Raw genomic sequence first — 24,231 nt, 5'->3', positions numbered from 1 at the left:
AAGAAAGAAGAAAAGAAAGGGAAAAACAGTACGTTGGCAGTGGGGAAGCCTGGCACACATTATCTTAAGCAGTTGAACTGAACACCACCTGTAACGGGGCACATTGGAGGGGCATTCTATCAAGTCAGCCTCTGGTACACTTGAAAAGTGTGTCGGCTCATGGAAGCCAAGAAAAGGTTGAGGAACAGTTTCTAACAAAAGGAAAGTGAAGAGCTGTGATCGCTAAATGCAATGTGTAATTCTGGACTGCATCCTTTTGCTATAGGGCATGTTATAACCACAACTGGAGAAACTTGAATAGGCTCTGAGGATTCGAGGGTAACACAATCAATGTTAATGTTCTGACTTGGATGGTTGTATTGTGGTCTAGTAGGAGAATGTTCCTTCATAGGAGGAAAAATCTACACTAAAGTATTCTGGGTGATGGGATATCTGGTCGCCAGCATATCCTCAAACGGTTCAGAAAAGTACTTTGTACTGTAGCTCATTACTTTGAAAGTTAAAGATGAAGCATTGTTTATAATGAGTCTGAAACCAAACCCAATAAATCCTAAGAGCAAAACCAACTTTTTCCCATTATCAAAAAGCTGACAGCAAAATATTGGTTGTAGAGTTTGTACAAGTATAATCTCAGCTTTGTTACCGGATACAAGTATATACATAGCCTACTTGACAGACACTTACTAGACATCTAGTTAGTGCAAGACAAGGTACGAAAAGGATTTTTAAAAAATGAGTCATGGCCGGGTACAGTGGCTCATGCCTATAATCCCAGCACTTTGGGAGGCTGAGGCAGTAAGATCGCTTGAGGCCAAGAGTCCAAGGCTGTAGTAAGCTATGATCGTGCCACTGCACACCAGCCTGGCTGACTGCAAAGAGCTCGCAACCTGGTTACCTATGCATGACCTTGACCATAATCCCTCCATGTGATTCTAGTGGACAAAGAATTTGTTTAAACTTTTCCCTAAAACAACCAACTACAGGAAGGAAAGGAAATTCACTCAGGGTCCAGAGTTGCCTTAATAGTTCAAAGGAGAGCAGACACATTCATAGCAAATTGTAGATTCCTAGAACTTGATTTTCGTGGCATACATCCGTATATGCATGATATATCTTACATCTTTATAATATCTACCATAGTGGGGTGTGTGTGTGTGTGTGTGTGTGTGTGTGTGTGGAGAGAGAGAGAGACTTGATAAAATCCCTCTGGTGACTCTTATCTCTTACCTTCACTGTGGAATGATGATACATACATTGGAATTAGACTTTGCTAAATCAGGAACTGTTTATTTTATTTTATTCTATTTTTTTGAGACAGGGTCTCACTCTGTTGCCCCCGCTGGAGTACAGTGGCGTGATCTTGGCTCACTGAAACCTTCACCTCCCGGGTTCAAGCAATTCTTGTGCCTCAACCTCCCAGGTAGCTGGAACCACAGGTGTGCGCCATCATGCCCAGCTAATTTTTGTATTTTTAGTAGAGAGGAAATTTCACCATGTTGACCAGGCTGGTCTCAGACTCCTGGTCTCAAGTGATCCACCTACCTTGGCCTCTAGTACACCAAATAACAGGCGTGAGCCACTGCACCCAGCCAGAACTGTTTATCTTTAATAGCAATGGTCACTTCAAAAACTCCAGCTGTCCAACGGTGCCATTGAGCCAGGTGAATTACACTTCAAAGAAGAATATGGGCTTCCTCAAATAGCGTCTTGCTACTTAGCAACTCGGCAAGGCACGTCCATTGCTCATTCAACTGAGCTTTTGTTTACACTTGTGAAAGCCAAGTCCAGATGCTAGCAGATCCCTAATCAAAAATGTCCAAAAGCCCCATGTACATTTCTTCCCTCACCAAAGTCATATATTAGGCATAGCAATATAATTCTTATTAATATTAAATTAGTGTACATAAAACAGAAACCCCCTAAGGAGGTTTTCAGCTTAAATATGCAGGAAGAAATCATTTTTCATTTTTGAGTTTAGACTTTAATAAGACCTGTATGTAACTTAGTTATGGTTGCATAACCCAGATCTTGAGGGACAATCATTCATGTGATTGGCTAAAGCAAGTCTTCCTTTCATTTTGGTAAAACCACATTCTTATTTGTGTGTTTATTTTGTACTCTATGTCAGTGGTCATGAGTTCTTTAACTTTATTTATTTGTTTAACAAATGTCTCTAAGGGCTTACTGCCTGGCGTTAAATGAGGCACTGAGATCCATCAGTTGATACGATTGCCAGGGTCCCTACCCTGAAAGAGCATCCCTCTGTCCTGCATATAATAACCTTGATGTTGGACTGCAAGACCATATGCAAATATGGGGAAACTTGGGAGTTTCCCCAAAACAAATTATGGTATGAAATAGTGAAAATTTTATTGAAGATCATTGAAGTTAAGACTGATAAACACTTGCCCTGGGTGGGTTACAACCATCTTTTCTTTTCTTTTTTTTTTGATGAAGTCTTGCTCTGTTGCCAGGCTGGAATGCAGTGGCGTAATCTCGGCTCACTGCAACCTCCACCTCGCAGGTTCAAGTGATTCTCTTGCCTCAGCCTCCTGAGTAGCTGGGATTACAGGCACGTGCCACCACACTCAGCTAATTTTTTATATTTTAGCAGAGACAGGGTTTCACCATGTTGGCCAGGCTGGTCTCGATCTCCTGAGCTCATAATCTGCCCGACTCGGCCTCCCAAAGCGTTGGGATTACAGGCGTGAGCCAACGCACCTGGCCCATCTTTTCTAGAAAAACAGAGTGGGTAGCCTTTTGAGAGCTTTTGAAATTCTGTTTTGTTGTTGTTGTTAAATGTACATGCGACATAAAAATTTTGCCTGTGCTTCACGCATAACGATCACCCTTGTTGACCAATTATCTGGTTTGTTTTCTCCAGAAGTTGGGGTGGATTTTCCCCATTCCATCCACATTCTTCCATTTGGTTTCCTTGACACTGAAGGGAAATGTCTATCAGACACTTGATTCAGACAGAATTCAAGTGAGACTGAGGTTAGAGAGCATAGTAAGAAAGGGAAATGAATTACCTGGTCCACGTGGTGGGGTTTGGCTTCATGTGAATATGTACAAACTAATAGAACCAGGAGGGAACCATCTATATCAGTTCTGGGAGGCAGCAAATTTAAGGGAGAGAACCTAGGATTTGCCATCACACTGGCCAATTACACGTGGTCTTGGGCAAGTTAGTGGAACTCTGTGAATCTTACCTGTGAAATGTGGGTAGTGCTACCTATCATATAGTGTTGATATGAGAATTAAAATGAGAGGCCGGGTGTGGTGGCTCATACCTGTAATCTCAGCACTTTGGGAGGCCAAGGCAGGTGGACCACTTGGGGTCAGGGGTTCGAGACCAGCCTGGTCAACATGGTGAAACCCTGTCTCTACTAAAAATACAAAAATTAGCTGGGTGTGATGGTAGGTGCCTGTAATCCCAGCTACTTGAAAGGCTGAGGCAGGAGAATCGCTTGAACCCAGGAGGCGGAGGTTGCAGTGAGCCAAGATCGTGCTACTGTACTCCAGCCTAGGAGATAGAGTGAGACTCCATCTCAAAAAAAAAAAAAAGAGGTAACTTGAATTAGTGCTGCAGGTTTGTGTATAAAGGGCCTTACCACGCACAGAATAACTTGAGATGACTTCTATGTGTCAGTCTACCCAAGGTGGGTGTGTTCTGAATTACTCCATTTTCTTACATGTTAACATAGTTAATAATGGTTATTCAGTTGTTGCATTAGTAAGGACAACCTAGGTTATACTGCAGTAACAAGCAGCCCCTAAATTTCAGTGGCTTTCCAAGAAACAAACAAAAAAATTCACAGTTATTATTATTTTTTTAGTTAAGCAAAGTCCATAGCAGCCCCACATGATTCTTCAAGGAAGCTCTCCTCCTTAGGATGGTTCAGCAAAGCCCTTCTTTATCAAAAAAGGCTTCCATGATGCTGAGGCAGAAGAGAGGGTTGTGTAACTGAGCACTGCAATTAGATGTTTGACTCAGATATGAAATGCCATTTCCACTCACATTTCACTGGTAAAAGCAAAACATATGGCTGGGCCTAAACTCAGGGAGCTGACGAAATGTAATCCCTTGTGTTTCCAAAAACAGAACTGGAAATATCGACAAACAGCACTGAAGGCTCCTGGTCTACCACAGTAGGTGATCTCTAGTGAAGAAGGTGAGGCAAGGACTAAAAGTTATTAGAATTCTAAAATTTTCAAGCTGCATAAATACTTTAGTGATCACTCCAGTTATTTCTGAAACTGATACTCTGTTTTAAAATTACAAAGTTGCTCCTTATATATTACAACTAGTATCCTTTCTATGCCATTTTTCATCTTTTCTGCACTTTTGTGACTCAGAAAAGTGGCAATGAATTGCACCAAGCACATAGTAAGTGCTTACAACTCATTTGCTGGTTGATTAACACCATCACAAAGAGCCCACATTTGTAAAGGCAACTGACTGATACATTGTGTTTCATGTCCAAAGTCACAAGGCAGTAAGAGAGCCAGAAAGAGACTTTCATGCTTACTGCCATTAGCCACAAGAGTACTTTTATTACTTCCTTGAGAAAAGTTGGCCCCAGAAGAGTTATTCATGTTTGTTGGCAGTTTCCAAAGGTGATTACCGCTTTTAGCCTTGGACTATACTCATGCACAGAATATGAGAGGCAGTAATGGTGCAAAACACTGTCAGACACCATTAAAGAAAATATCCCAACTGCAGGACACTTCACAGTGTCTGCCCAAAGAGAGAAAGCACAAAGCTGCCACTCATCTTTCAAAACTCAGCTCACATGTTACCTTCTCTGTAAAGTTATTGCTAATCCCCAATGACAATTAATGGTTTCTATAGCTTTATGTTCTTGTGCTTAATAGTCAAATTTATATTAATAACATGTCTATCTTCTTTACTGGATTTTGATCTCCCTGAAGATGCAGATCTGGTATTATGCAGACTTCTTACCCCTAACACCTAACTGAGAGACTTCTTAGGGAAAAGGACAAAATAAATCTTTGCTGAATTGAATAGAAGCCCTGCATTCACTTTAAAAACTCAAACTATAGTATTTGTCTCACCTCTTTGCTGTGTTTTAAAATTACAAACCAATATCTGTATGCAAAGAAGGAAGATGGACAGGCTGTGTTTGTAGTCTCAGTCCAATGCACGTATCCTGCCAAAAGAGAAAATTTGATTCCATTTTGGAGCTGAGGCCTCAGGTCCAATTTAATTTGATCCCCATATGACCAGGCTGATTAATTGTCAGGTCTAGCCTTTCTTCACAGTAAACCTCAATCCCTCGTAATTTGCCATGAAACTGGTGGGAGTTGGCTGTTTCAGGCATGAATAGCGTAGGTCTTGTTCAAACCTCCCCAGGCCTTATTTAGGCAAGGTGGGAACCGGCTGGCTGCCCTGCAGAGGAGCAGGTGTAATGAGGATTAGGTCACATGGTGGGAAGGGGGCTCAGTGGGCAGGCAGCTGGTGAAATCCCAGGTGTGTGTGAGTTGGCAGGGGCACAAAGAGAGGAGAGCTGCAAACAGCTCAAAGTCCCTGGGCTGTGCAGCTGCTTGTTTGGCACTTGCCTAGGACCCACCTGTAGTGTTGATGGGCACAACCCACTCCTAGGAGCAAGGAAACATGAAAGATCTTCTGTAAGCTGCAGGGGCCCCACCCCTTCCAGGGAAGGCTGGAGGGCCCAAGCATGCCCACGGGCTACTGGGCAACCAGCTCCCTGCACTTTGCAATGCTTAAGACAGGGCAGGGCTGGTTATTCTTTTTCACAAGACAGTCCTTGGAGGACTAAGACAAAAATACATATTATCTTTCTATTCAGAGGCCTATTCCCAAGTATACCTAGAAAATAAGTGAAAAAACAAAAACAAAACCCTGAGCTGGAGAGTATGTCAACAGGCAGAGATACTCAGGGAAAAAACAAAAAACAGGCTCAAGGCCAAGAGGCAAAAATAAATGATGATCCCTTCTCCTGGGCGGTGGGTGGGGAGCTCGTGTAAACAAACTCAGCATAACAAGCCCTTCTTAATCTGTTTCTGTCCCTCTGCTAATCACTTCTGTGGTTTTTGCAAGACAGAATCTAGTCTCAGTGCTGGGGCTAGTGTTACAGATTTAGTGGCTGTGAATTATGGAACTTCTCCTGATCTCCAAGGACAAAAGGAAACTGCTGGCCACAAATCCAAACAACTGTTGTTCATGCAGGTGAAACAGCAATCTCCTTCAAGTGTACAGGCTGGAAAAGAGTCCAGATCTCTTATCTTCACACTAAGGCCAACCTCCAGAAAAATTATGAAGCAGGTTAAAGCCACTCCTGACTATTTACTGCTCTAATGTGGCTTCTCCCATCTCTGCTTTTAAGTACAAATAGAACCTGCTGATTTGCTTACACGTGGCATCAATCCCCCTGTTCTTCCCACTAACAGAGTCCCAGTCTGGGGGCAAGAGAACAATGACAATGTGCACAGTTAACACATCCTCACCTATCCAGACTCTGTGCATCTGGGCATGGCTATGTGACTTTTACTCTCAGGGAGACATAAGCAGAGGATTCTGGGAAAGATTTCTTGATATAGGCACCACCCTGGATTTTCCCTTTTTTTTCTAGCTGGAATGCAGATGAGGTATCTAAAATACATCTTCCAGCCGACCATGGTGGCTCACGCCTGTACTCCCAGCACTTTGGGAGGCCGAGGTGGGCGGATCACCTGAGGTCAGGAGTTTGAGACCAGCCTGGCCAACATGGTGAAACCCTGTCTCTACTAAAAATACAAAAATTAGCCGGGCGTGGTGGCACGCTTCTGCAATCCCAGCTACTCGGGAGGCTGAGGCAGGAGAATCGCTTGAACCCGGGAGACAGAGGTTGCAGTGAGCTGAGATCAGGCCACTGCATGCCAGCCTGGGTGGCACAGCAAGACTCCTTCTTAAAAAACAAACAAATAAAATAAAATAAAATACATCTTGCTTCCAGAGATGAAAGCCGTATGCTCAAGATGGCAAAGCAGGGGAGCATAAAGAGCCTGGATGCTCATTGGCATTGCTGGTACTATGGTGCCAGCCCTGACTGCCTAACCCTGGATCTTTTGCTATGGAGGATAACCCTGTAGCTCTCAAACCCGAGTAGGCACATGGATCACCTGGGGGTCTCATAAAAACACAGATTCATGGGCCCTTCCTGAGAGTGTCTGATTCCGAAGGTCTGGGGTGGGGTCCTGAGCCTTGTATTCCTAACAAATTTCCAGAGGACGCTGCTGCCACTGGTTGGAGACCACGCTTTGGGAACCACTTGCATAACTGAATAGCCATTTGTTGAAGCCACTGTTACTTGGGTTTTCATACACTCACAGTGGAATTCTGTTCCAAAGGATACACTGCCCTCTAAACCCTCAAGAGCTATACACCCCCAGAAAGGGGCTGAAAACTCATTTAACCACAAGGCATAAATACGCAATGAGGCTTACAATCTATTTGGATTCTGATCAGAAAGGAATCATTAAGTCAAAGAAAAGAATTTCTGCTTTTAACTTGGAGGCATCGTTGGAGCCGAATGGAGAAGACACGCAGAGCAGGGAAGCTTAGCTGGAACATCTTTTCTTTTTTTTTTGAGACGGAGTCTTGCTCTGTCGCCCAGGCTGGAGTGCAGTGGCGTGATCTTGGCTCACTGCAAGTTTCGCCTCCCGGGTTCACGCCATTCTCCTGCCTCAGCCTCCCGAGTAGCTGGGACCACAGGCGCCTGTCACCACGGCCGGCTAATTTTTTGTATTTTTAGTAGAGACAGGGTTTCGCCGTGTTAGCCAGGATAGGATGGTTTCGACCTCCTAACCTCGTGATCCGCCCGCCTCGGCCTCCCAAAGTGCTGGGATTACAGGTGTGAGCCACCGCACCCGGCCACTTTAGCCGGAACTTCTGATCTCATACCAGAGACGCATCACCTCTTCAACAACTAACGAGGGGATTTCTCCTGGCTCTCTTTCCCTCTTCCTAACAATGGAACCTGGGGCAAATACTTTAACCCCTCTGAACCTCAGTTTTCTCATTTGTAAAATTGGAATGATAAGACTTATCACACGGGCTTGCTGTAAGGCATAAGGGATGTCAGGGAGTGAGGCAACTTAAGCATCCATCACTGGGAAAGTAAAATGCGTGGGTGAATGTCACAGAGTGTTACTTAGTGATCAGCTGCAAAAGTGTAGATGCACAAATAGCAACACGGATGGAAGCTAAAAACACAGTGCTTATTGAAAAAAGATGTAGAATCGATCATTTTATGAAATAATTAAAAAATGGATGCATACCAAAAAAAGTACAGTACGCACAATATTCACAAAGATATATTAAAATACAGTAGAATGGTTATCTATGAGGCAAAGAGAATGAAAGCAGGGTATGGATATATACCTTTTTTTTAAAAAAAAAATGAATGAGTGTCCATCAGATTGACAAAAATCGAAGTGTCTGACAACATCAAATTTAAATGAAAACATGGAGGAGAAGGAGCTGCCGTATTCTGTTGATAAGAGAGTAATTTGGTACAAGCCTGTGTTACAGACCACCAATGTTCCCACTACCCAATTCCCTTCTTCTAGAAAGTGAAGCCCTGATTCTTTAACTGGCCACATGGCTGCTTGATATGAGCACCATTCTGGATTGGAATAACTCCAATTCCCAGCCTCCTCTGAAGCTAGGTGTGGGCATGTGAATATGCCACTTGTGGCCATTCACAAGTGAATATGCCACATGTGAATATGCCAACTTGTGGCCAATGGTCTATGATTAGAAGTGTCATTTGAAATTTCCAGGGAGTATCCTTAAATGGAGGGATCTCAGTAAATGGCTGGGAGCAAAGGTGGATGTCAGAGAGAAATGGAAATGATCCACAATGTCTAAAATCTCCCCTTTAGCTGACCCATCCCAAAATAGGGCAGCAAGTGACCCAAAATGTTTACACTTTCCTTAAAGAAAGAAAAATGACAGCCCTGGAATACATAAAATGATCACACAGTATATAACTTGGCATTAGAATCAATACACCCTAAGAGGAGAAAACTGTCCAAAGGGGACAGCCATAAACAAATTTAAAGTGGAGAGATCTGAAGCTTAAGCATGGTGGTAAAAGAGGTTGTTATAATTACTTCCTAAACCTCAGCTTTAGCCTGGAGATATGTTATAGCCTGGAGTGGGTGATCACTTAAAAAGATTATGGGCCGTGCATGGTGGCTTATGCTTGTAATCCCAGTACTTTGGAAGGCCGAGGCAGGTGGATCACCTGAGGTCAGGAGTTCGAGACCAGCCTGGCCAACGTGGTGAAACTGTCTCTACTAAAAACAGAAAAATTTGCCAGGCATGGTGGCAGGTGCCTGTAATCCCAGCTACTCAGGAGGCTGAGGCAGGGGAATCACTTGAACCCGGGAGGCGGAGGTTGTGGTGAGCCGAGATTGCGCCATTGCCCTCCAACCTGGGCAACAAGAGCAAAACTCCCTCTCAAACAAACAAACAAACAAAAAAGAAAAAGATTATGAATTCAATCTGTTAATATTTTTCTTTCCTAAAAAAGAAGATATTATGGTTTTTAGTCAGCTGACTTGTTTCAATAACAGTCTGTCTACCACTAAAAACCAGAGCCCCACATCTGTTCCTAATAAAAATCTATAATCAGCAATGCCCATTGCCTTTCAAAACTTATTTTCTTCATCCCTAAACTATGCACAGACCTGGCCAAAGCTTGTTTCTGTTGTCACCAAGATATAATGGCATTGCATTTATTCCAGGATAAATAAATCAGCAGCGATTCCAAGTAGAATCTGTGTCAGCCACTGAAGCTATTGAAAATTTGAGCCTTAACTACAGATTGACATTTTCATGTGTTAAAATGCTGAAGTATGCCCGTTTTCTGTTTTTCAATTTATAACATTCAAACCTTTGTGATACTTTGTTTCAGGTCACAAGGCTTTAAAGACATTTGATAATAAAAACAGTTCACATTTTCAGTAAAAACAGATTCTGGAAGCAGCAACCTTAAGACACCAACCCTTTCCACAAGAAACATTTATTTCTAAAAGTTATGGACTTTGAATTGAGCCTGGAAGCAGCAGACCAGGCCACTACCTAGTAAAGGGCTTTAACTGGAACTGGCCTGCAGCCTGCAGGTTCCTGGAGAAGGGGTTTAGAAGTGGTCTGCCGTCTCAATGACAGGCTGTCTTGTTGCTGTGTGAGAACCAGCCGGAGCTGTTTAGGAACAGCCTTTATGAAAGCACAGTATATAATTCTGGGTGAAAGTTTAGGAACACTTTTCCTGGCAGTGACAAACCCTGCATATTTTTCTTTTTCTTCCTCTGAGAACAGTTGATCCTTAATGTTTTTTCAGCTTTGAGCCATTTTCAAAGAGAAGTACACGTTGGAAGCTTCAGCAAACTTGTTTGTCCTAAAGCTACGGCAAAGCAGGATAAGTGTGCAAAGCAATGTGCAAAGGACCAGGAGACTCAGTATGCACGGTGCACAGTGAGGCAGGTTGTAGGGAGGAGCGGCGTCAAGACCTCTTACCCTTAGAAACAGCTATGTGTAGCTCACTGCTCAGGAATTAGAACAGGAACTACTCTCTTTCATGATTCTAAGGTGGGCACCAAACATTGGTCACTTCCCACAACATTATCTCCTACTTCTATTGCTTACATCTAATAGGCATCTTCAAGCTACAACCAGATCATTAAAGGATGCTGAACACAACACATTCCCTTTTGAAGGCGGGACATTATTTTGTTAACATTCATATTTTTCCAATCAGAGAGTGTCACAAATGGAAGGTTTATGATGAGGGTGTGGGGAGGGGACTAAAATGGATGGAAGGAATATGGAAAGGTCATAATTTGAGATCTTAAGAGTAAAGCAGGGTGGGGCATGGTGGCTCATGCCTGTAATCCCAGCACTTTGGGAGGCCAAGGTGAGCAGATTACCGAAGGTCAGGAGTTCGAGACCAGCCTGGCCAACACATAGTGAAACCCTGTCTCTGCTAAAAAGATACAAAAATTAGCTGGGTGTGGTGGTGCACGCCTGTAGTCCCAGCTACTTGGGAAGCTGAGGCAGGAGAATTGCTTGAACCCAGGAGGCAGAGGTTGTAGTGAGCCAAGATCGCTCCACTGCACTCCAGCCTGGGCAACAGAGTGAGCAGAGTGAGACTCCATCTCAAAAAAAAAAAAAAAAAAAAAAGTAAAGCAGGATGACTTTAGGCTTTAGGATAATTTTTTTCTCTACGAGGAAACTCTTAATTTGTGATATACAAGAAAAATATTGATTTTCCAAGAAGGAAGTGACCTTAACTCCAGTAGGGGTGGGCTGGTTTATGCTCCATCAGTGAGCTTATGAGTAAAGAAAGAAAGAAGTGGGTTTATATACAGAAATCTATAGCAGATTTTCCTAGAAAGCCTTGAGAGAATTGGTGTTGTGTTTCCAGAAGGCAATTCTTACTCTCCCAAGGAGTAAGTAAGGGGTGAATAAGAATTGCCCCCTGATAAACAATGAGTGAACTTAGGAGCCAGAAACCAAGAATGGACTAGCATATGAAGGGATCCTCTAAATAGAATGAGAATGAATTGCAAGATGTCCTATAAGGTCAGAGACTAGGAACTTCTGGCACATGGACGACAACTCCAGAAACATCTGTGTCGGGTGCAGGAGTCAAAGGGTATTATTTTGCATGAACGCCTAGAAGGAGAAGGGGAAGAGGGGAGCAAGAAGAGAATGCAAGTTCTCTACTCTCCCACCAGCTTGAGGGTTTGCCTATAAACTGTGTAATTGGAAAGTGCAGGCCCAGGACCAAAAGTAGTTGTGGTCACCTAAAGACTTTGTGAGTCCAAGTGAAACGAGAAAAGTTCCCTTGTCCCCATCTCCGGGCGTGTGATGGGGCTGCGGCTCAGGTGCTCCGCTGCTCAAAACCCCTAGGGGAGCAGGCAGACAGGCAGGTCGTGGGGAGCATGGGCTCTGACCCCATGGCAGTGTCTAGGGGTGAATGTTTACAGCTCTTGAAGCCCCAGTGGGCGTGTGTTACCGGGTGCTGTTTTAGATTTGCCATCTGTAGGCGGCTTGTGTTAATCAGCTTAATTACACCCTCTGCCTTACAGCAAGGAAAGAGGGTTTGCTGCATCCCGGGATTCTTGCCTTGGTGTACCAGAAAAATCGGATCACACGTGAGCTTGGAGAACGAGTGCAAAGTTTTTGTTTGTTTGTTTGTTTTTGAGACGGAGTGTCTCGCTTTGTGGCCAGGCTGGAGTGCAGTGGTGCGATCTCGGCTCACTGCAACCTCCGCCTCCCGTGTTCAAGCGATTCTCGTGCCTCAGCCTCCTGAGTAGCTGGGTCTACAGGCGCCCGCCACCACGCCCAGCTAATTTATGTATTTTTAGGAGAGACGGGGTTTCACTATGTTGGCCAGGAAGGTCTCGATTTCTTGACCTCGTGATCCGCCCGCCTCGGCCTCCCAAAGTGCTGGGATTATAGGCGTGAGTCACCGCGCCCGGCTGAGAGCAAGGTTTTGTTGAGTGGTGGAAGTAGCTCTCTGCAGATGGATGGGGAGCCAGAAGGGGTGTGGAGTGAGAAGGTGGTTTTCCCTTGGAGTCGGGCGGCACAGCTCTCCCCTGACTGCCCTCGGCTGAACTTTGCGTCGTCCCGCGGTAGATGACCTGCGGGCGTCTGCTGGTGTCTGTCAGTGTGTTCTTCTGCCGGTGTCTTCTGCTGGTGTGTTCCTCTCAACGTCCAGCTGCTTGTGTTTGTCCCCTCTAGGGTTTCGGGGTTTTTACAGGCATAGGATAGGGGGTATGGCGGGCCAGGGTGGTGTTGGAAAATGCAACATTTAGGCGGGAAAACAGAAATGCCTGTTCTCACATAGGTCCGTGAGTATAGGCCCGAGGGTGGAGCCCTAGCCAGGGACCCCGCCTTTCTCTACCCAGCATTTCCCTGCCCCGCTCCGGTATCACTAGCAGAAACAGCTGGCTGCTTTCCTCCCCTCGCGCCTTTAGAGCCCATGAAGGAGCTCTGGTGCTGGGCAGAGACTCCCAGTGGTTCAGGGGCTAGGCATAGTGGGGACCTTTCTCAGGGGCACTGACAAGGGCCTTAGCGAGTTTGGCATGGAAGAACGTGAACAGAAAGCTGGGGCGGGGGGGATGTGTAGAGTTCCTGCAATTAATGCGGAGTGGAGGGGGGCTGAGAGTTATTATTATTTATATTTCATTAAATATGATTTCATCTGTATCCAAAGGAAGGTGAGGCTTCAAACATTCAGTTTATGCATACAAAAAACCAAGGAACATAGTTTGCATCTCCAGCCAGGTCAATCGCCAATGATAAGAGGATGCAGAAGACTCAGTTTCTCAGGAGCACAACCAGAGTCTGGGCAGCACCTCTGATCTTCTGCGGGGTGCTGCGAGAACCATGTGGCCCTTGGGAAAGCATGAGCTGGGTGCCCTTGGCTGAGGATAGTCAAGAATGGCCATAGGCTAGGCGTGGTGGCTCATGCCTAGAATCCCAGCACTTTGGGAGGCCAAGGTGGGAAGATCACTCGAGGTCAAAAGTTTGAGACCAGACGGGGCAACATGGTGAAAACCTGTCTGTACTAAAAATACAAAGTTAGCTGGGCGTGGTGGTGGCACCTGTAGTCCCAGCTACTCGGGAGGCTTAAGTGGAAGAATTACTTGAACCTGGGAGGCAGAGGTTGCAGTGAGCTGAGATTGTGCCACTGCACTCCAGCGTGGGTGACAGAGCGAGACTCCGTCTCAAAAAAATAAAAAATAAAAAAATAAAGCCACAAATGGTCCTCACTTTATTCTTTGTTCAGGCATTCATTGTTCACCCCATGTTCATTGAACACCTACTATGTGCCGGCCACACACCATTCTAAGTGCTGCAGATACAGGAATGAACAAATAGGATGTCAATCCCTTCCCTTGTGGTGCTTTCATTTTTAAAGGCCAACAGGTAGGCTGGGTGTGGTGGCTTATACCTGTAATCCAAGCACTTTGGGAGGCCGAGGCGGGTGGATCACTTGAGGTCAGGAGTTCGAGACCAGCCTGGCCAACATGGTGAAATCTTGTCTCCACTAAAAATACAAAAATTAGCTGGGCGTGGTGGCAGGCACCTGTAATCTCAGCTACTCAGGAGGCTGAGGCAGGAGAATTGCTTGATCCCTGGAGGCAGAGGTTGTAGTGAGCCAATATCGCGCCACTGCACTCCAGCTGGGCAACAGAGTGAGACTCCATCTCAAAAAAAAAAAAAAACCCAACAGATAATGATATACACTTTCAAACTACATAGTGTTAAAAAAAACTTTTAGACAGAGTTTGTCTCTCAAATAAATTTAAGAGTTTATTTGAGCAAAGAAGGATTCCTAAGTTAGGCAGCCCTCGCCAGAAGTTCAGACAGCTCAGCCCAGCAGCAGGAGCTGAACTCAGAAGCAGAGCAGAGCAATCACCTGGTTGGCTACAGCTAGGTGTTTGCCTTATTTGGACATGGTGTGATGAGTTGGCTGCTTGTGATTGGCTGAAACTTGGCTATTTGTTACTATATATATATATATGTATATATATATATGTATATACTATTCACTTATGTTTCAGCTGGTTTACATACTAAGTTAGTTGGGGGGGGCGGTTGTTACATAGGAACACAAAGTACGAAGACAGGCTCCGGTAAATGGCCTCCTGTTTATCTTGCTTGAACAATAGTACGTTAGACAGTTATGGGTGCTAAGAATAAATCTAAAGCACAGAAGAGGATGGAAAGAGTGCTAGGGGAGGATGGGAGTTATATGTGTAATTTTAGATGGGATGGTCAGGGAAGGTGTCACTTGGGAGGGTGGCAGTTGAGTGAAGACTGGAAGATGCCATGGAAAGAGCTCTGCAGAGATGTGCAGAACAGCATTTCAGGCAGGGGGCACAGCATGTGCAAAGACCAGAGGCAGGGGTGTGCTGGCCATGCTGGAGGGAACGTGAGGAGGCCACTGAGGCTGGAATGGGGTCAGAAAGAAGGAGGAGGCATGAGGCCTGAGAGGTGCCAAAAGACCCTATCATGCAGAGACAGCACCATTTTAATCACTGGTTTTTACTAAGATGTGAAAGGATGAGAAGGTGTCTAGCAGAGAAGTAAAATGATCTGATTTGAGGAGGCTTCCTTCTTGGAAGGGAGAGATTTTGCCTTTCAATCAGAACTACTCTTTCCCCTGCAAAGAGAGGCTCATTAGGAAAAAGTCATGATGTGGCAAGATCCTTTGCTTTTGGGGAACTTGAATTTTTAGAGCATCTGAACACTTCTCCTACCTTCTCCCTCAGTAGAAAACCACCTGCAATAAAAGTTCCCTGAAGACAGAACAGGTTTTGAATGGTGCTCTATATGGAGTCTTGAATGCTGGGAGGAACCACGTTGACCAAGTCAACCAAAACACGAGGAGAAGCCAGTGGAAACAAAGTCAACAAGCTGCTCTGGGGTTTTGCCTCAGTATCACCCTTCCAACTTCAGACCCAAGCAGCACAGAGGGTACCACTAAGAGGATACAGACAATCACTCTTGCTAAGTATTGGACCAAATAGCTGGAGGCCCACACCTGGCATCTTAGGAGACCATGATGAGAAGGAACAAGAGGGCACTTGAATAAGTGCAGTCCAGCCTGAGACTCAAGCTACAAGACTCAAGTTGCGTTTTTTCTTTAAATGTGAATGACATCTCTAGGCCCCCTCTAAATCACCCTATGAGGTCAGGGAAAGCCTCTTGTAAACCAGTGGATTTATTCTTTAGGCCTCTAATCAGGGTTTTCTGTAGAATTTTGCGGGACCCACAGTTTGACCTAGGATTGTCGGCTCCACTGGGCAGGAAAGAGGGGCCGGTGGGGATACCTTGAGTCCTCCCACCCTATTCTTCCTCCATAGTGACTGCCTGCGGTCCAGCAAACTGCAGGAGACCCTCTGTAAAGACCTTTGGACTCTTGCCTTCAAATAGAAGCCCATGACAGTAGGGAATATTTGCATTTTAAAAATTTCTTTTTTAAGGCTGGGCATGGTGGCTCATGCCTGTAATACCAGCACTTTGGAAAGCAGGGGAATCACTTGAGGCCAGGAGTTCATGACCAGCCTGAGCAACATAGAAAAGAGAGAGAGAGAGAGAAAAAAAAAAAACCCAGCCAAGAAAAAAAATTCATTTTTATTAGAAAAGCAAACCATTTGGGGATGTTGTATGGCTGATACAAAAACAAACAACAAAAAAATTAGACTGTTAGAATTTAACTAATGTCTGTTACCAGAAAGGTTGAAAATTGTCTTTATTGAAGGGGGAGTTGAAGGTTAAAAGGTAACTTTCACCTACAGGTTGAGATTTGCATGCAGAATTTCCAGAATGCTGAATATCAGCACGGATCACTGCAAAGAAGTTGGAACTCATCTCACATGAACTTCTCAGGTGAAAAGGGACTTGACAACTGAGACTTTTCTAATAAGTGACAAAAATTATGTGGGTAATAATTTGACCTTTTTTTGTGTTAAAGTCTCTATTGAAATAGAATGCGCAAATTAATGCTCTTAGGAGACCTGCTTAGAGGAAAAACAGAATGGGGATCATGAACCCTATTAACTCACATGCCTCAAGCCTCTAATGAAAAATTCCTGAGCGAAGGGGGATGAGTAGGATTCTCTGACTGTAGGGAAACTTTGTGAAGCTCTCAAGCATGTGGTTTATAAAGTTGCATAACACAGTCCTCAAATGATTTTTTTTTTTTTTTTTTGAGGCGGAGTCTCACTCTGTCGCCCAGGCTAGAGTGCAATGGTGCAATCTTGGCTCACTGCAAGCTCCGCCTCCTGGGTTCAAGTGATTCTCCTGCCTCAGCCTCCTGAGTAGCTGGGACTACAGGCACCCGCCACCATGCCCAGCTAAGTTTTGTATTTTTAGTAGAGACGGGAGTTTCACCATGTTGGACAGGATGGTCTTGATCTCTTGACCTAGTGATCTGCCTGCCTTGGCCTCCCAAAGTGCTGGGATTACAGATGTGAGCCACCGTGCCCGGCCTCAACTGATTTTATAACTGAGATTTATGTCTCTAACAAAATAAGATACATAGCAAAAGAATGACTCTGCCAGCCCTTTCTGGAGAGGGAATGATAAGTCCTCGAAAGATATTGTTTATTTTGCCGAGTTATCTATTTTTTTCTGTAAATTCTGCACTCTGCCCCAGATTGGAACTCAAAATCTATTGTTCCATCAAATCAGTTACCCCACAGAATGAAGAATGCGGTACCCACTGTACTTAAAATTCATTGTTATCTGTTAAGAACCCAATTCAATGAGAATCACGGAGATTAAGAGGGTCTAGGTAGTTAAGGTGGAAACAGTGTGTAGAAAAGAGATCCACACACTGATTATTTTCTAATAAAACTGTTCATTCTATCAGAAAGTGGAGGGAATTAAATATAAACAGACACATTTGTTTAAACCCAGCTTCATTACTATTCTATAGGTTGCTTGAAACCTATTCTGACATCAGTTATTAAATAAATTGTGATATTTTCACAGATAGGAAACAGCTGAGCTGAAGTTATCCATATCTGCAGGATTATTCTGTATTTAATTTTAATGTTCAAAGCTTGAGGAAATTATATGGCTATAGAACATAGTCACAGGTTTCATGAGCTAGAAAGGCTAGCCAACAAAATGACTATCTGTCTGAAGTGTAACAGAGTTTTAAAAAATTAAAATAGAAAATAACAATGATGACCACAATTTATTGTGTACCTACTACGTGACTTTGTATGTAGCATACCTGTGCATCTTTACATATCTTTATACATACGGACTTTATGTGGAGTTTATTTCTAATACTTCCAATGATCCTGCAAAGGGGTGTTACTATTCCCATGTTACAGATGAGGAAATGGAAACTTAGGGAAGTTATCCAAGGTTAAATCAAGATTTATCCAAGGTTTAAACAAGTGTAGAGTCAAGATCCAAACCTGAATATTTCTGGGCCTGGTGGCTCACTTTGGAAGTCCAAGGCAGACAGATCACTTGAGGTCAGGAGTTTGAGACCAGCCTGGCCAACATAGTGAAACCTCATCTCTACTAAAAATACAAAAATTAGCCATGTGTGGTGGTGCACTCTTGTAATCCCAGCTACTTGGGAGACTGAGGTAGGAGAATCGCTTGAACTCGGGAGATGGAGGTTGCAGTGAGCCGAGATCGTGCCACTGCTTACTAACCTGGGAAACAGAGCGAGACTCTGTCTCAAAAAAAAAAAAAAAAAAAAAAAGATTCAAACCTAAATCTAGCTCCTAACCCTGGGTACTTTCCACCAATGGACTCTCTCAATAATACAAAAATTAGGTAGATATCAAGTGGAAATTCAAAGACCCTAGTTTTCATAAATAAAATCTCAAATCCACAATTAACAGACATAAATTCATTTCAAATGTATTTGTGTGCATGCATCTTCTAATCAACTTTCTTGATTGAATTCAAATTTAATTGACTTTAAAATAAAAATGGAATCGGTTTTATTTCCTTTGCATTCATGGAGCACCTGCTATGGTTCGGGTACTGCTTCAGACACCAGGCACGTGAAGGCCACGCTGGTTTCAGTGTCTGTCATTAACTCTTTAATAGCTGCAATTGTGGGCACTATAGCAGATTTTCAAATATATTAATTTAAAAGGACTGATAATACAGCTATAAAGTCTTATTAGTTGGTTCAGCTTACCTCTTCTAAATGCACATGACAATTAACCAATAATGCACAAAAGCATTTTATATTGCATCTTTGTTTTTATACTTCTGTTATAAATTAAAAGTGGAAAGAATGTTGGATTTGAGGCCAGCTCTGCGGTATACCTGCATTGTGACTTTGAGCTTCTCTGAGCCTCAGTTTTTTCATGTGTAGACATGGGGATGCTAGGCAGGCATGGTGGCATTCACCTTTAGTCCCAGCTACTCGGGAGGCTGAGGCAGGAGGATGCCTTGAGCCCAGGAGTTTGAGGCTACAGGAAGCCATGATTGCACCACTGCACTCCCGCCTAGGCAAGAGAGTGCAACCCCATCTAAAAAAAATTTTTTTTTTTTTAAATGAGGATGATGCTAACCATCTTACAGAGCTACTATTTGGACTCTTTAGCACAATGTTCAAGAACCTCCATAATCTCCTTTCCAGTCCCATCTATGGCTCTTTCTGTTACTCTAAATAGCCTGGGATCCCACCTGTTTGAACAATTTGCTTTTTCCAACAGACTAAATACTTCCCACACCTCCATAGCTCTATTTGGTTCCTTATCCAGGGCTGCCAGCTCTCCAGATTGCCCACGGAAATCTCCCGTTTGGAAACCTCCCTGACAGTTCCAGTGTGAACTAAGTGCTCCCTCCTCAGCACTTCCCCAGCACCCAGCCCATATTTCCAGTATAGAGTTTCACTTTTCCTTCAATTATTGATTATCACTGGAACCATGTCTTAGTCATCTCTGTTTCCCTCACAGTACTCAATGGTGCTCATGTAGAATGGCCTTGATCAATGCTGAACTAGTGAAGGAATCTGTTCTCACTTGGCCTGGAGAAAGGGCGGGGGCCACAGGCCCTCTTCCTCTACCGACTCCATTCAATAATTAGTTCAGTTGTCAAAAAGACACATATAAAAAGCAATTTCAGAGCATTTTCCAGTGAGGATGTGATTCTCCGCCATGTAATAAAATCCCTTGCAAGACTCCAATAAAGAAATGATTTTGAGGGAAGATAAGCGGCGATGTGTTTGGATGGTGCACTCCTCTCCTGAAAAGGCTTTTGAGTATACATATCCCCAAATATACACGAATATGAGTTCAGTTAGCTCCCCATATACATATACCTGTTAGTTTATAAAATATGTATAATGCCCTACTATATTAACATATATTGTAAAGTATATAGAACTGTACATATATAGAAGCTATAATTTTTTTAATGAAGAGTTTTAATATTTTCTTTCTGCACCCCAGGAAACGGCCTTGCACAAAGAAAACCTAATCTTGGCTGATCAGCTATACTTTCTGGTAGAAGAAAGGAAATCATATTTTCCTTTCCCTAGATTATTCCCTAATGTTGACTATTTCCTCCCTCTCTTTAGGTTCTCTTACGAGACCACCAACATTCTTCAAACGTCAGTGAAATAAAACAGGAGGAGGGTTTCCAGCTCTGGATCCTCAGCCTGGAAATGTCACAATTTAATCCCAAAGGTTTGCTGTGAAGTTGTAAGCATGACTGTGTGAAACTCGACAGATTATTCTTGAATTCTTTGTTTGTTTTCGTTGTGACCCGACTCTCATAAAATTTATGTTTTCTTCCAAACCCCCAGGGTGTGTGGTCATATGACTTAAATAGAGAAAAACATTGTCAAAACAGTATTGAGGAGTTATCACTTTTACATTGTTTTAATTAAAGAAAAAGCCTTTCTATCCAGGTCTAATACCATCATTTTTATGGGCATGTTAAAGTATCTAACCTAATACTGTAGTTATTAGTAGTAGTATTTAGTATTTTTAGTATTATTATAGTTTTATCTGTATCTTAAAGAAAAAGTCAATAAATATGAAAACAGTTTGTTTTGAGAATGTATGCAAGTGCCCTCCATGTTAAAATCATTTCAATTTTGTGTGCATGCACACGTGCACACACACACACACACACACACACACACACGGAGAAGATCAGTGAATATCCTATTCACAAAACTTACAAGGATTATCTCAGGGTGGTGGGATGAAGATTATTTTTGTTTTCTTCTTTGTGTATGTTTGTAATTTCTCGAGCATTCTATAATGGCCAGATTTTTGTTGTTGTTGTTTAACAACAGTATGCGTACCAACAATTATAAATCATTTACCTAGATTATTATATTGTAAGCTTCCAAATAGAAATTTTTAAAATACCTTTTGGAGTCATTGGCATCTAGAAGAAAACTATATATTATTTCTAAGTTCTATGCTGCATTTTAATTGTAACACAATTTTTTTTTAGACGGAATCTCACTTTGTCCCCCAGGCTGGAGTACAGTGGCGCGATCTTGTCTCACAGCAACCTCTGCCTCCCTGGTTCAAGCAATTCTCCCTGCCTCAGCCTCCCCAGTAGCTGGGATTACAGGGGTTTGACCATGTTGGCCAGGCTGGTCTCGAACTCCTGACCTTAGGTGATCCACCCACTTCAGTCTCCCAAAGTGCTGGGATTACAGGTGTGAGCCACCGCGCCTGGCATAACACAGTTTTTAATGTATTTTGGTTTCATGTAAGAAAATTGCATTTTAGGCTGGACGCGATGGCTCACACCTGTAATCCCAGCACTTTGGGAGGCTGAAGCGGACGGATCACCTGAGGTCAGGAGTTCGAGACCAGCCTGGCCAACATGGCGAAACCCTGTCTCTACTAAAAATAGAAAAAATGAGCAGGGCATGATGGTGGGTGCCTGTAATCTCAGCTACTCGGTAGGCTGAGGCAGAATTGTTTGACTCCAGGAGACAGAGGTTGCAGTGAGCAGAGGTGGCGCCACTGCACTCCAGCCTGGGCAAGAGAGTGAGACTCAGTCTCAAGAAAAAAAAAGAAAAAGAAAAATTGCATATTGCATTTTAAATCAAATGCTTTATAAAAGACCTCCACTTACCTAGATTTTAGACACATTTTGTCTTTTAGACACAAAGAGTGACAGAGGGTGGTTGCAGAGGAGCTTGCAAAATAAAGGAACCAAGGTAGAGCTGATGAGAGGCAGAAAGGAAGATCCTAAATTGGGAGGTGTGTCTGTCTGGACAAGATTAAGATTCGAGTAAACCCCAATTGAAACATATGATATTCCCTGTAAGGAAAACCGTGGCTGAGTGCCTCTGTGGACAGCATAAGCCTGCCTAAAATGTCTTCTATTGGGCCGGGCTTGGTGGCTCACGCCTATAATCCCAGCACTTTGGGAGGCCGAGGTGGGCGGATCATGAGGTCAGGGGTTTGAGACCAGCCTGGCCAACGTGGTGAAAACCCGTCTCTACCAAAAATATAAAAATTGGCTGGGAGTGGTGGCAGGTGCCTATAATCCCAGCTACTTGGGAAGCTGAGGCAGGAGCATCATTTGAACCTAGGAGGCGGAGGTTGCAGTGAGCCGAGATTGCACCACTGCACTCCAGCCTGGGTGACAGAGCGAGACTCCATCTCACAAAAAAAAAAAAAAAAAGTCTTCTATTGAATGCAAGCAATGAAAACAGGGTTCTTTTTAATCAAGTGAAAAAGACTTACTTTCAAGAAGTGAGTTTGCTAGGCCTGGAAACTTAACGATTGAATTAAAGAAAATACTTCTCCACACAGATCTGGCTGCAAGACCTGTGAGAACACTTGGTTAACGCGGTCAACCTTCCTTGGCATTGTGGTATGTGTAACACAGGATAATAAACTGAGGCCCTCGGGAGGTCTGTGAACACCCTGAAATTCTATATAAGTTTTACATCTATGTGCACGTTTGCATTTTTATGATAACATGCATTTTTTTCCAATGGCTTTTATCAAGCTCTCAAAGGGGCCAATGACCCAAAAAGGTTGAAAATTAATATAATAGAAAAAGCATGAGCTTTGGATTCAGAGAGAATTGAGTTCAAATTTGTAATTTACTAACGCGGGAACTTGAATGACTTGCATTTTTAGAATTACAATACATCCTTATATATAATTGTATATTTTAAAATAATATTTAAGTACCTAGTACAGTGTCTACCACATACTAGGTACTTTGTGAGTGTAACTTTTATATATATATCTCATCCTATAAATAGTCTGGAATCCCAGATCTCCCAATTTTTTTCTGGCAGAGCCTGAACTTTGTTCAAGTGACTGCTACCTTCTCATGTGCCTTGGTGGGTCTAAACTACGTAAATATTCTCTTTCCCTTTGTTACTGACCCTTAGGCAATCTCTACTATTGGGACCACGTTATGGACTTCCCCTGTATTTGCCATATATTAACAATGATTCACATACACATTTCATGGTATCTTGCTTAACACATTGCAAAGCCCTCTTACCACTGTAAAACAGTACATGTCCTTGAGAAGTATGGTAGCAGAGCCATAAAACACATCTCCCTAGCCCAACACTTCTCATCTCTGGAATGCATGCCAGCTGCTTTAGGAGTTGCTCTCAGTTGCTGTCTATGATCTTGACTAATATGAGGGGACTTCCTGATGTTCCCCCTGTGACAGAGCATTCTGTTGGCTTGCAAAGACAAATAGTTGAGGACTCACAACAATCATTTTACACATCAAATCCTCAACTGGGGCTGTCAACTCTGAGAGCAGACTCCACTTCTCATTTACTTGGCATCTGCTCATCAAGCTTCCTTGAGAGCAGGAGCAGCCTTTCCAGGGGCATGACAGCCAACTCTGTCCACTAGTTACAGGTAGATGACTCATGGAAGCAAGGTCTGCATGCCTTTTATAAAAACAAAAATACAGATTTTTAAAAAGTAAATACATCAGCCATACAGAAGTCGAATTCAGGCACGCACCAGAAAAACAACATACTGACTTAGCTTTTGAAATATCAGTTCTAGGGTTTATGGGATGGCTGGTTAACATTTTCCTTATTTTTTTTTTTTTAGATGCAGTCTCGCTCTGTCACCCAGGCTGAAGTGCAGTGACGCAATCTCAGCTCACTGCAACCTCTGCCTCCTGGGTTTAAGCAATTCTCTGCCTCAGCCTCCTGAGTAGCTGGTATTACAGGTGCGTGCCACCATGCCCAGCTAATTTTTTTTTTTTTTTAGTAGAGGCAGGGTTTTACCATCTTGGCCAGGCTGGTCTTGAACTCCTGACCTCGTGATCCACCCACCTCAGCCTCCCAAAGTGCTGGGATTACAGGCGTGAGCCACTGCTCTCGGCCCTCACATTTTACTTTCAATCCAAGAGTCTAATTTGTGGGTTCAGGACATCTAGGCCTTAGCTAATCATGTAATTTTAACTATGGAGTCTTCTTTCTGGGGATCGAGGTGAACTGACCTGTTGAGTTCTTATTTCATTCAACATCCATATAAATCTGAGCCCCCCTACCACATACTGTAATGGGGTAGGTTTAGCATTTCCCCAGTATCTGTAAGAATTCTCAGGAACCTCCTGGTGTTCTTTGTCTCTCACCCTGACTTCTGTGTCCAGTAAACTCTGCCTCTTCCTTCCTGCAGCTGCTCTATTCTCCATCCCCCATGTCCAAGGACCAGTCTCTAGGCTTT

The 24,231-nt window shown here is 43.4% G+C and overlaps 1 long non-coding RNA gene across 1 annotated transcript in view; it reads left to right on the top strand.

Annotated features, from left to right (window-relative positions):
* Positions 1–20,585, top strand: part of LOC130541581 (uncharacterized) — a 29,851-nt gene extending 9,266 nt beyond the window's left edge. Inside the window, exons 2-4 of the long non-coding RNA XR_008955647.2 lie at positions 4,106–4,175; positions 16,348–16,438; positions 20,115–20,585. This is a non-coding gene — a long non-coding RNA (uncharacterized LOC130541581). The remainder of the gene's footprint in view (positions 1–4,105; positions 4,176–16,347; positions 16,439–20,114) is intronic.
* The last annotated feature ends 3,646 nt before the right edge of the window (positions 20,586–24,231 follow it).

Source organism: Pan paniscus, chromosome 5 (genome assembly GCF_029289425.2).
Source record: "Pan paniscus chromosome 5, NHGRI_mPanPan1-v2.0_pri, whole genome shotgun sequence".
Classification (NCBI taxonomy): Eukaryota; Metazoa; Chordata; class Mammalia; order Primates; family Hominidae; genus Pan; species Pan paniscus.
Note: the sequence above shows the minus strand (reverse complement) of the source record. Positions and strands in the feature narration are given on the sequence as shown.